A 13869-nucleotide genomic window follows, 5' to 3' on the forward strand; every position below is an offset into this window, starting at 1 on the left:
TTATTGGAGATCCATAAATCTTGTATATTGCTCTTAAAGCTAAGCATTCTTTTCGCCATGGAAGCTCTACAGGCACCTCATTAAACACTTTATTTCTTATTTGTTGACAATATTTATAATTACATCTTTTAGAAAATATGTTTTATTATATTACAATCAATGTTCAAACTGATTTATTAGAGGAAATAGGCCAATGTTCATATCAATTTGGCCTCTGGACTTTGGGGATAGAGACCAACACAGCTTTACTCACAGGGTTTTGTGATTAGTTTATCTTTATTAAATACTAGACTGAGAACAGAATGAAGATATTTCTAATTTTAGCAGAAACGGTGTTTAGTGAAAGTGACTAATGTGTATTAGAAGTGATCTAGTCACCTAGGTATCACCAGCTGCTAAACAAGGACCATGTCTTCTGTTTCCATGTATGATCTACCTTGGTAATACAGAAATGTGTAGCCATCCACAAATATTTACTGAGTTCCTACTCAATAATCAGTGTGTCAGCCATCGTTCTAATTATTGGGGATATAGTAGTGAAAAGATATGCCAGAAAAAATTCTTGTCCAAACAAGAATATATACATAGTGAGAGAGAGAGACTAGAACTAAGAAGTTGTGTGTGCTTACACTAAAAGTCTCCATAGAAGTACAATTTCCATCTCTTTGGTCAACTTTGCTCTCAATTTACTTAAGAATAAAAGGAACACATACATTTAAAATTCAAAGTTATGAGAACAACATGCAAGTAGAATTACTTGTGTCTATATCTGCTGAACTCTTGATACAACGCACCTTTAAAGGTGCTCAGTCATTAGATCTGGGTACAAATTGGTACTTGATAGCCTCAATAATTGCTCTGACATCATTATGTTTAGCATTTCCTAATCTCAAGGTATTAACTGTGCCTCTTCTTTTTTCTAACGCTAAGAATATAAATTTCTATACTTTTACATATGTTTTTAAAGTATGACTGCTCATGTCAGGCACTGAGCTCAGTTCAGGGAATATGATGGCTGAAATATAGCCCTTGCCTTTGCCTCTACCACATTTAACATAGAGAAACAAAACACATAAACAAAGAAAGTAAGATGCAAAGTGTTTAAGCTATGCTCCAAATTACATAGGTTCATAGCAATGAAAAGGATTGTTTCTGAATAAAGGGGTTCTAAGACCTTCACAGAGAAGACATTTTCTTTGCCTCTTTACAGATGAATAGAAGGTCACCAGAAAGATAAGAAGAAATAGAGGTTAATACAAACTAATTTATAAAGATGTTTAAATGGTTAAACTTTAAGTGAACACTAAATGTAATGATTTTCAGAAACAAATTTTTTTATAAATAGAGACAAGTTACTTGATGACTAATTATTCTATGTATCACCTTTTCAAGACCTTAGTCTTATACAAAGATCTTGATTAATTGAAGATTTTTAGAAGATACCTAGACTCTATAATGTATCAGAACACCTAATCCAAATCTATTGGCACTACCCTGTTTTCTTTTTATTATGACTCCTCTCTTCCAACACTCTGGATCCTCTGCCTAAAAAACTATCTCTGTGACTACTACTGAGATTAAAAAACTATATGCCTCTATGTCAAGGTTGTCGATCTTTTTTTTTGTGAAAGTCATTCTTATATTCAAAATTTGGAAAAAGAGCCATTTAGGCCAAGATATTTTATTAATATACTTGGCATTGAACACTGATATTTAGTTTTATTGACCCAATTCATGTGTGTTTTTTGTTGTCCAACCAAAAAAAAGAATCTTATGTTAATATTTGCTTTTTTTAAGTGCTTTGGTATTTTTTACCACTCAGGGAAAGGAAAAAGAAAGGAGAAGGGAACAAAAGGAAGTGAATGAAAATAAGGTCTTATGATGTAAAAGAAGAGATTTTATTTCTATGTTTAATAGATCTCTACAGCTTCCAAAATGTTTCCACAATCTATCTCCTCAGACAGATCAAGGAGGCATTATAAGAAATCTGTAGCAGAAGGAAAATGTCAAGGAAACATCACAGATATAAAACAGATTTTTTCCATGAACAAATCATTTCTAGGACATATTTTCTATAAATGTCCAGCACTTGCCTTGTGCAGGTGTTCTTGACAAAATAATTCAGGCACAGAAATTGTAGAATGTTAAAAATCTGATTTTTTATATGTGTCTTTTTCATATAAGTGAATTCTAAATTCAAGTTAAAATGCTAATAAAGTATATATCCTTAATTTTTGCTTCTATCATTTGAAAATGGAGAAGTTAAATGTCAATACAAATGATTTTATAAACATGCAATGCTTTGGAAATCATAAATTCTAAAGTTTTTAATGCAAAGAAATGTCAGAGTTCAAAGATTCCAAAATACGTCATTTGCTCTTATTTCTCTTATATAGTTTTATAATACCCATTTTAAGTAGCTAGAGACTGTTACACTAAACTGAGTTTCTCAGAAAGAGACTTTTTTAAGCATAATAACAACAAAGTTATTACTAAAAAGAAAGGATTTATTCCCCAAGTTTCTTTGCAAAAGTCAATCATGCCTGCAGAGGAACTTGATTAATGGTGCATAATCTACAGATGTTATGGAAGCCTTGTAAGTGAGAATGTTAATTATCTAACTTTTTAGCAGAAAGATAAGAGTTTAACCTTTAGAAAAAGAAAGACAGGACTAAATAACTCATGGGAATTAGTAATGGGATAGTGAGCTTTTTATATTCATAATGGCAACTGAAATCCATCCCACATGACAACTGACAGAAACACATGAACATCAGTTTTTACCAAGGCTGACACATGAAGTGTTGGCAGCCTCTTCAGCTTCATCCTAAATAAGGGTCTATATCTCTAAAGTACTCAAGAATACTAGCATGCACACCAGAGGAAATTTATTACTATGGGTTACTTTAAGACAATTGAAACTTTAACAAAGACTCAAGAATTATCAACATAGTAAGTTCTAATTTTTTAGGCTACTCTCTAATACAGCTGTGCATGATGAACCATAGGTGCCTATAATCTAATGCACATTATTTGAAGGCTATTTTTTGTGTGTTTGTTCCTTGTTTTGGCGGTGGGTTGGGGGTGGGGTGGTAAACCCTGATTTTTTTAAAAACAAAAACTCATTGAAATGTTCATGTGTACCAACGTTCAAATTCCCCTTTCTACCTGAAGTCAAAGTTAATATAAAACAGAGAACTGCAGGAGTCATTTAGCTTAATTATGTAAACAATGAAAGGCAAGAAAGACATTTTATTTTAGCAATATATAATATTCCTCATGAAACCTAGACACATTAGGTGGCAGCCCTTTTGAACTGAAATGCAAGGTCAGCAACATCAGACCTTCAGGCCTAGGCTATTCCTTTAAAAGGAGACTTCTCAAGAAATGCTTCCTCGATATTCTTTAAGGGACCATCTTCTTTCACCTGTTTGAATCTTCGTGTTTTTCAGACATTTTTGCTATTAAACTTTTTATCTCTTGCTCCACATTACCAAAGTAATCTGATTCTTGCTAGGCTTTCAGCTACCACAGATACATTGATGACTTCCAAGTCAACAACTCCAGATGAGTTTTATCAACTGCATCCCGGGTGAGCATATCTAATTGTCTACTGTATATAGCAGGTATGAATTCTAGTCTACAAAGCCACCACATCCAATAAATGAATTTTCTTTATTTTTCAATATTGAACTCAATTATTTTTCAATAATTGAACTCAATTATTTTTCAATAATTGAACTTCTATTTTGAGAATTCATTTCACCTGATAATAAAAACTTAATTTCAATCAGTTAAAGGAGCAATCTGCTTTCTCCCTTGTCTTGTTTTAAATTCTGGGGACACAGAAGCGTTTGAAGACAATCTGTTTACATACCTGCAATGTCATTTGCTGAGATGTCTCTGCTTCTAGTTTTTACTTTGCTCAGCAATCCACAAAAATCAGTGCTGCAACCTCCACTCCCTTGACATAATTTCAGCTCACTTTCAGCCATGTACCAGCCATTCTAGGGTACATGGAAAATACTCTCTTGATCCCAAACCACTCAGAGCTGTGGGAAAATCTGTGATGTCTTCTCTGGCAAGTCTACCTAGACATGCAAGGAGAAGATTTCTATTGCTCTTGCCCTTGCTTGTTGTGAGGGAACACTGTAATTTGCCAAATCTCCAGACTCTGGAGTTGATTAAAGGAGGTCCCTTTCTGGAGCCCATAAAATTCATCTTTAGTCTAGAGAGGGGAGGAAATTTGCAGAAAATAAATATTTTAATCTTTTTTCATGATGAGTTTTTCTTTTTTTAAATCTTTTCTCTATGGTAAGGCCTAGGGTTATGGAAATCAAGCCCAAGAATTAATTCTTTTGATCTGCTTTATATTGATCATCTCTTCTCCTGTGGCAGTGCAGATGGAATACTCTAACTGCCTCGGGTAGGGGAAGACCAACTAATTCCAAGAGAAGGAATTAAAACATCATTTACAACTCAAAATGTTTTCTTGCCTCATCATTCTCTTCAGACATATCTTCCACAAATAATATACACTCAGTAGATCTAAAAGTCATCGTCTTCTACCCAAATCTATCTTCTTCCTGTGTGGATATCTCAGTGAATGGCTTGGTTGTCCATCTAGTAACCCCAAACAAAAGCATCTATGCTACGCAAGAGTCTACTGCATCCCTCAGTGTCCAGGTAGTAACACTGTTCTATTAATTCAAATGTTGTACTAGTTCTCAAGTCAGTTCCTTGCTTTCTGGGCAGTGTATTAGTTTAATCCCTCAACATTTTCTGCCTAGACTACTGCATTAACTCCACACTAATCTAACTCCCTCTGTATTTATCCTCAATAGCACTGAAAAATATTTCCTCTAAAATATATACCTAGCAATTCTATAAATATTTACTCTTTGTCTGAAACTTCACTCTCCTTTATCTCCATCTAATTAATTCCTACCTGTCCCGTAAGGATCATCAAGCCTCATGACACTGAGAAGTTTTTCCGGATTTACCATCACCCCTACCACTCTACCTTTCTTCAAATACATTGTGATATATTTTTTTATTATTTTTCCCTCTGACAACACTAGAATGTGACAGGTGAGGCATGGACCATATTGAAAATGGGTATGTTTGTGTTCTAAGGTCCTAACACAGAGCCGAGAATACAGTATATTAGATTAATTGAACTGAAGTGACATCCAGTCTCCTTAATCAATATGACTTGCCTGGTAATTCCAATTCTGAACTCTCTTGCTCTATCATCAAATTCAGTTTTTCCTCAAAGCCTTAGTCCTGTGAATATGGGTGTTCTTATTTTACTGAACATCGTGTATTTTACTGAACATCATTTTATTCTTCTCGATATAGGCATATAAAAACAATCAAATTTTAAAAGGAAAGGCCTTTATTAATGCCATGAAAAAAAAAATGTTTTCAGGAAAAATAAGTATCCTATATGGCTTAGCAGTAAGTACCATTTACATAGTCAAAATAATGTAAACATGATATATCAATCATCCAAAATGATAGTAAAACTACCAGGGATAGAAAAATATGTAGGGAAGTAAAAAGATACTATCTAAAGGGAGAAGTCAGAAAAGAGAATATAAAGTACATTATTTGGAAATATAAAAGGAAATATAAGGGCTATGGAGGAACAGAGGAAAGGCATGAAACAAGCTGGAGGGAATCTAGATATTCTAATGGTTTTTAAACAGAAATTCAGTGATTCTACTTCACCCATCTTCACCTCCACTTCTACAGGTCCCTATGCTAGCCAACTCCTGAGCCTTTTCTGTAATCTTTTAATGAAATCGAATTGACTGTCAGCCCTCCCACTGAGGAGGATTCAGTTTTCTTGGTTCTGCTTTACCTGTTACCAGTCGTCCTGCTGGTTTCCAGTCTCCAAAACTTTTACTGCTGGGTCTGCTATAATTGCCTCCTCTCCAATTTCCTTGGTCCCAGTGGGTTTATGCCTTAAAAGACATATATATGTATATATACACATATATATGTATATATATTTACTGAACTTTTAGTGGGAGTTTCAGATAGAGAAGAGGTAACTTTATATTCAAACTGCTTCTTTTCCCTATGGTTTTTCTCATCACTCTCAAAAGTTCTCCTGTCACTCTGATTCACAAAACATTTTCATTCAGGTAATTAAGTTGTTCAGTACATGTAATAACAAATAATAACATGTTGAACCTCACGGTAAGACAGCATGATTGACTTTCTCTATTTCTCCATCTTGTGCTCCTCTTCTTTTTCCCACCATCCATCACTCAGCTCCTGTTAGAATTGGGAAGAGGAAGAAGGAGAGACAGAAAAAGAGCAGGGAAGTCTAACTTTACTTGTTTACTGGTACTTTGGAGATCTGGGATTGGTGCTCTCTGGTCTTGGTGTATGTTCAAAGATGAATCTTTCTTTTGTGGACATCCTTTGTAGAGCCATTGACAAACACCACCCACTCCATATCCACACACCCTGGGAACATCCAAAAGTTGCTCACCTGACATGGCAATGACTCTCTTTGTTGCGTTGCTTAATTGCTGCTCACTACCACTAGCAATCCACCCTGCTCGGGCTCTCTATCCAGGTCCCACAGTCCTTCCAGTCAAACCTTCTAGCAAAAAGCTATCTCTCAAGCACACTTTCAGTCCATAGATCCTCTAATTTTCAAACACTTGGAGTGCAGGTGACTTTCGGTGTAGCACGTTTCTTCAGCATTCCATCAGAGTAACTACCCAGCCACAGCTTCTGCCTTTACAATTTTTTAGGAATGGACCTAGCACCATCCTCTGTGCCTAAAGATTCAGGCGACCCAAGTCGAGCTCTCCAAGACATTCCACTGAAGTCTCTCAGCGTCAGCGCAAGGTGAGAGAAAAGGACTTTATTACCTTCTCCTATGGGCAGTGAGAACACTACCAGAACGCAACAAATTTCTCCAAAGAAATATTTCTCTTAATCTCTTCCATCTCAACATTTGATTCCCTCAAGAGAGTATTGGGCTAAAAGTTATAAAGCCTGTTTGGGGCATTTCCTCAGCAAGCTATGAGTAAGTGGTCTAGAACCTCACTTTGAAATGCTTTTCCCCTCATTGTTTCTCCCTTTTCATCTTGGGACTTCAGTCAAACATGAGATTCAGAGAGTCACATATTTACATCTACTTATCCTCTAACTAGCCACCTTTAACAAAATACCTAACCTTTATAAAATGAAAAGTAATCATCTATGGGAATCTTCTTATCTATAAATAAATAAGAGTTTCATATATAGACATTATAGAAATGTCTATATTTTCTTACACAACAGGCAAAAAGTGTCAACACAAGAATATCTCACTGTAAAAAGGTATATAAAATAGCTTATCTCAATATGTTATGTAGATTTTTGTCTTCATTTGAATCTTTGATACTCAATAAAACCAAGTACTCACTAGGATTTGGAATGACTGGGACACTTTTTCACTGGTGGGATTATAAATTGGTACAATCACTTTGGGAAACAGTTTTGAATTATCATGTGAACCTGAACATTTATGTGGTCTACAGCCCTGCAGTTCCAGTCGTAGGCATAAGTACTAGAGAAACTCTTGCACATATGTACCAGGAAACACATATCAAAATGTTCATAGTAACATGTTCATAAGAGTAAAAACTGGAAACAGACAAAAGTGCATCACATAGAATGGATAAGTTATGGTATTTCATACAGTAGAATACTATGCTTTAGGGAAAATTAATGAATTTCTGCACGTATAATATTCATGAATCTCAAAAACATACTGTTGAAAAAAAAGCAAGTCATATAAGAGAACACACTGTGTGATTCCATTTATATAAAGGGCAAAACTGACTAAAGTAAAAAATACAGTGTTTAAGGATACATAAGTGGTACATAAGTGGTAATCAATAAAGAAAATCAAGAGAATGCTAAAATTAAAAATCAGAATAGTGGTTACTACTGGGGTTTGGGGAGAGGTATGATCAAGGAGGAACACACAGGGCTTTTTTTTTTTTTTTTTAATTTATTTATTTATTTATGGCTGTGTTGGGTGTTCGTTTCTGTGCGAGGGCTTTCTCTAGTTGCGGCAAGTGGGGGCCACTCTTCATCACGGTGCGCGGGCCTCTCATTATCGCGGCCTCCCCTGTTGCGGAGCGCAGGCTCCAGACCCGCAGGCTCAGTAATTGTGGCTCACGGGCCCAGTTGCTCCGCGGCATGTGGGATCCTCCAAGACCAAGGCTCAAACCCGTGTCCCCTGCATTGGCAGGCAGATTCTCAACCACTGCGCCAACAGGGAAGCCCCACCCAGGGCTTTTAAGGTCCATTAATCAGAAACTAAAAACTGACATCACTTCAAGTATTTGCATTATAGAAAATTTAATCAAAAAATTACTGACATGGGTAATGCAAGAGCTGAGAAAGCAAATAAGAGAGAGTGAAGTAGGCCAGGAACTAGCAAAAGCAGGGACCATTATCATCTCTGGGCCAAAGAGAAAAAAAGGAGAGGTAGTATTACCAGAGCCCAGAATGGAACCACTTGGGCCTGACCAAGAGCCATGGAGAATACAGTCACTGCCAGGGAAGCTACCCAAGATTGGGGGGGTGGGAGGGAGTATATACTCTGGCTTCTCCCTTCCTCCTGCCTTCCAATCTCCTGCCATGGTTCGCACTGACCTAACACAAGTGAAAGGGAACTAGGGTAAAGTAACCTGAAAGGGCCATTCCTCCTATGATACAGAGCTATGACTCTGAGGGTCAACAAGCTCAGGACAGGTACGTCAGGATGGTAGGTTCTTTTTCGTAAGGGAGTAGCAAGTACAAATGTGTCCGTTTTATCATTCTTTAAACTAAATATATACATTTTAATTTTATGTACAATATACTCTGCAATTGTTTTTTAAATTCTTCTTCAAGCTTGGGACAGAAATGTTTTGCTTAGTGGATTCTATCATTAATTTTAGTACATTGCAGAGATATATGAGCTTTCCAGATTGAATACTTTTTTCATGTAAGATCTTTTAAAATTCCAGTTTTCACATAAGTAAAATGGACATAATAATTCCTAATTTGCAGTTATTTCCAGTTCTAAGGTTTGCAGTATGCATGAGAGGCCTAACACTGTGATTGGCATAAGGTAGAACCTCAGCGAAGGTGAATGGCCAAGTATTTTCATAAGGGAGCTGTGAAAAAGCTAGTGAGGCTTTCTCTGATTTCAGGACTTAATCAGAAAGGAATAAATAATCATAAATTCTCTTCCATATTCTTAAGGAAGTTAATTAACATGCTTCCCTGAAGTTTTAGTATTGTATTCATGCTTTGCTACTGGCATATTCAAAAGCAGAAGCTAACACTAAGAATTATTGCAAAAAAGATGCCACTGTTAAAGTAACCATTGTCCAAGGGATTCAAGGAGAAAATATGCTAAGTATGAGGAAGATTGGTCACCACTTCCAAAAGAAAAGACTTAAAATAAAGCAATACGGACTTCGAATCACTTAAAATCATAACAATGGCAGGAATGTGTGGTTTGTCAAGGACTGAAATAACCCCACAGCAGTGCAGTGAATTTTCATTGATATATAAGTGGTCGCCTATTATTTGCAACAATGAAGGGGACTAATTTAACACAAGAATGTAGCAGGAGAGGCAATGCTGGCTTAATAATAGGTTCATTCTCAGCAGGAATTCATATGAATGAGTAGGGGAAGTAAGGATAGTTGCAGGGTGGGAAAGAGAAGGCAGAATGAGATGACTGCAAACCACATGGCATCTTTGCTTAGAAGTCTATTACACGAATGTGCCAAGGAGCTGTTTCAGTGCCCTACTGTGTGAATCAAGAAATGTGAATCCAACTTGACAAAGTATAAAAGGTAAAGACTGGGTAAAGCTGACAGACCTCAGCAATCTCCGTTACTGGCTGTTACCTTCAGAGTGTCGTTGGCAGACGATGGAAGCGGCCACTGGCTTGCAGAGCTGCAGGTGCACAGCCTGGACTTGGGGACAGAGCAGCAGGGGAAGGAAAGGTGTGCCCTTCACTAGAATCCAATTTGTTAAAGGAAACTGTATATGCTGTGAAACTATTTACCCTGATTTGGAAATTAGTGGTTGCCTTAGCAACACTTGAATCCCATGAGGCTCACACGCAGTGCTAATTTCAATTCATGGACACCTTCATGGGTGAGGAATGCAAACAATAACTTGAGTGTCCCATTTGGCGTAACTCTCATAGGAAATGAGATTTCCCTCTGCCTATAAAAATATCTTGATAATAACCCCCATTTATCAGTATCTTCTATACACTAGCTTTATGCTGCCAGCTTTACATTTGATCTCATTTGGTGGCCACTGCAAGGTCAGCAATATTATTCCCATTTTACAGATGAAAAATGAGCTGTAGAAAGGCTACATTACTTTCTCAAGGTCACTCAGTGGTGGTTTGATGATTTTAACACAGATTTGGCTGACTTCAAAATTCCACGTTCTTTTAGCATTTCTAATTCTGTTAAGTAAAATGCAAAATTTGTAAAGCTGAAAAGTACCTTAGGAATTATTCTAATTGAGCACAATGTCCTCAGTTAAAACATAAGGAACTAGAGACACAAGAAGGCCAAGAGATTTACTCATGGTCACATGGCCAATAATGGCAGAGTTGAGAACAGAATTCAGTTTTCAGGACTCTATTTGAGCCCTAATTTATGGAGGCCACCTCTGAGCCATCCAAACTGGGATGTTCTCAACGTTGAACTGTATCTCATTCATTTTTGAATGTCTTTGTATAGCTAAAACCAAAGTATAAATAAAAACTGAGAGAATTTCTGTGTTATGTTGAGATATATCAATGTAAGATTTAACATTTTAAGCCCAAAACATTGAAGGTGACTGATTCACACAGGCCCTTCCAAGCTGTGTGCATGCACAGCTGCTCATGTCATAAAGTACCCTCGCAGAATTTTCTTTCTATCGTGCAAGGACTCACATGTGTGAGGTGTCCCATCTGTGTCTGCAGCAGTCACCCTGAAGTTGACAAGAATATGAGTCAAATGGCAGATTCATTTTGCACCTGGGTTTTCACAGGAGGCAAGGGCTAGTCCAAAACAAAACTGAACAGTGAGGGTTACCTGTGGTGCTACTTACTAAACTCTTTTCTGTGCCACTGTCTCTCTTTCATGGGCGGATACTCCCTTCCCCAAATCACCAGGCTCCCCGTGCCACCACACTGTCAATCTTGCCATACTGTCATCTAGCTATCCAAAGTCCCCTGCTTTAAAATCCCATTAAGACCTGGCCTCCTCCACAGTAACCTTATGCTCCAAAATTACCTTTTTTTCTTCCTCATCCTATTCTTATCACAATTGTGTCTCCTTAATGATCTCAGCAAGTTGTTGAAAAAAGATATTTCTGGTTAATTCCGACACAAAACAATGGAAGCAATCTTTACAAAAAATTCCTTGTGTATTATGTAGTAAATGTTTTGTTTTCCTGATCCAGCAACCTCCTAAGAAGTCTTTGTGCCTTGACATATGTATAAGTTTCCCTTGATTTTTTGCAAATGTTTTAATCCAGTGCTGGTTTTAGGCTCACAGGACCTTGTTAGGTGGTTGACCAAGATATGAGAACCAGAGCCCCATGGTGAAGGAATGTGTCTGAAGGCAGAAAACTTGGGAAGGATGTCTTTGAACTGAAAGGAACTGGTTATTGTTAACTAAGTCATTGAAATGGTCAAGACTTAGTGATCTACTCATCTATCAAACATTTGTTATGTGCTTACCATGTGCCAAACGTTGGACAAGGAATAGGAAATTTAAAAGAAAAAAAATGAATAAGGAATCTTATTACCCTTCAAGAAATCTATAACGTAGGTGGGGAGATAACACATATGTTCATTACAATTCTTTGCAATAGCTGTTTTGATGAGAGGACAATTTGGTGAAAAGATGGGCTTAAATACAGATCAATCTGAACTTAAACATTGCCTCTGCCACTTATAAGCTATGTGGACCCCAGCGAGTCACTTAACTTCCCTGGACTTTAGTTTCTTTATCATAACGCTTCAGAAAATATGTGTATACTTTGCAGGATTGTTTAGAGAAAGCATATATAGAGCACCTATCCTGGTACCAGTGTGCCTGGAATAAAAGACATTATATATCTGTCAACTATTATCATTATTTTTATCATTAAAATGATAAAGATAAGCTCGTGTCATATTACACATAGACAAACAAATGGCTCAGAATTCATGAATCCAGGGAGATTTCCAGAACTCAGCAATGGCTTAAAATGACAGGTATAAATTTGGTGAAAGAATGGAGAGAAGAGAGTGAGAGTTGTAAAGGCTACATATTCAAAAGCACAGAGAAACATGATAGTTTAGGACCTGCTAGTGAATCTGGGTGGCTGCAGCCAGGACCAGAACTAGGAAATTAACTGGTGAGGCTGGAGACCAGACCACATGAAGACTTTATAACCATGGTAACCATAAGTCCCTGTTTGCCTGAGTTATGCCTGTTGCCCTAGAGTAATTATTAATAGTGCAAGCTTTCACTCTTAAGCTTAGATGATAAATCATATGGTCACCCTCTTTACATTCCATGGTGAGAAATTTTGGTCCTACCCAAAAGCTATGAAAAGTACCTGAAGAAAGCTAACTTGGGGAATGACATGATCAATTCTAGTTTTAAATAGCACATTCTGGTAATTCTGTTAGCAATGATGCAGGATGGGTCACAGAGGGCAATCTGGAGGCAGGTAGAGTGAGGAAGTTAAGTCAGTATAAGTTGCACTTTCAGTCATTTTGTTTGAATTATAGCCATAGCTAACATATCTCTTCCATCTACTTATCACTTACTCTATGGCAAATACTGTTCTAAATGTTTATGTGTGTTATCTCAATTAAACCTCAACACACCATCTTAAGATGAGTAGTTTCATTATTACTATTATTATTTCTTTTTTTATATGAGGAGAGATCAGGAGAATCCTAATTCAAACCCACAGACTCTATCACCAGATCTCATGTTTGCAACCACTAAATTATATTATGATTACAGAGGACTCAACCAATGATGACTGATGTCAGGATCCACAGTCAGTACTTGCCTAGGTAAATATGAAGTACAGTCTTCCTTCAAGTTCTCTCTTCCTTTACTGTGTCCTAGAATCCCCAAAGGATTATTATTCTTTTGTTGTTGTTGTTGTTCTCACCCATCAAATTGGAACTCAGATAATTCCCCTTGACCTACAATATATCAGAGATGTTGTCCTGGATTCAGGCTGCTTTCTTCTGCTATTGCTATCCTGTCAAGACCACCACAGAAAAGTCCAGGTTAAGACTTCCATTCCTAACCCAGGGGTGTCATTTAAATAAGATAAGTTTACTTTTAGAAAGAACATTTTGACAACTTTTCCACAGCTAAAAATGAGATGCAATTGTCCACCACCACCACTCTGATGCAAAAGGAAAAACTACTTCCTTAGACAATTGTCCCAGTCCCTGTTCTTACTATTCCATAATTAATCTCCCCAAGGCAATTGAAAGTTACAATATTTATCTCCTTCGTGAAAAGTGCATTCTTACAATCATAAAACAGGTTGACACTGGTATATTCCCCAAAGTCTAGGTTATAAAGTCCTATTCATGGTCACTTGAATACATAGGGAAAGAATACTGCTGCTGGCATTGGAAATAGAATGAACAATCTGTGATATTTAGGAAATAGAATTAAGAAGAATAAGAACTGATTGCATGTGAGAGGTCAGTGAAAGGGAAAAATCAAGAATGATCCTCAAGTATTTGTCTCAAGTGAATGAGCAAGTGAGTGGCTAGTGATTTTATGAAATTAACTAGGGAACTTAGTCAGAGGAACAGCT

General features: G+C 36.9%; 1 long non-coding RNA gene across 7 annotated transcripts in view; it reads right to left on the bottom strand.

Moving 5' to 3' along the window:
• LOC309660134 overlaps positions 1-13869 on the bottom strand; it is a 242950-nt gene that overhangs the window by 100690 nt on the left and 128391 nt on the right. The window contains exon 6 of one of the 7 annotated variants that reach the window (XR_014263183.1): positions 6192-6285. The exons of the other annotated variants lie outside the window; for them this stretch is intronic. This is a non-coding gene — a long non-coding RNA (uncharacterized lncRNA). Of the gene's footprint in view, positions 1-6191; positions 6286-13869 lie in introns of those variants that run through there. 7 annotated transcript variants of the gene reach the window in all.

Source organism: Balaenoptera physalus (assembly GCF_965194825.1).
Source record: "Balaenoptera physalus genome assembly, chromosome: 4".
NCBI lineage: Eukaryota > Metazoa > Chordata > Mammalia > Artiodactyla > Balaenopteridae > Balaenoptera > Balaenoptera physalus.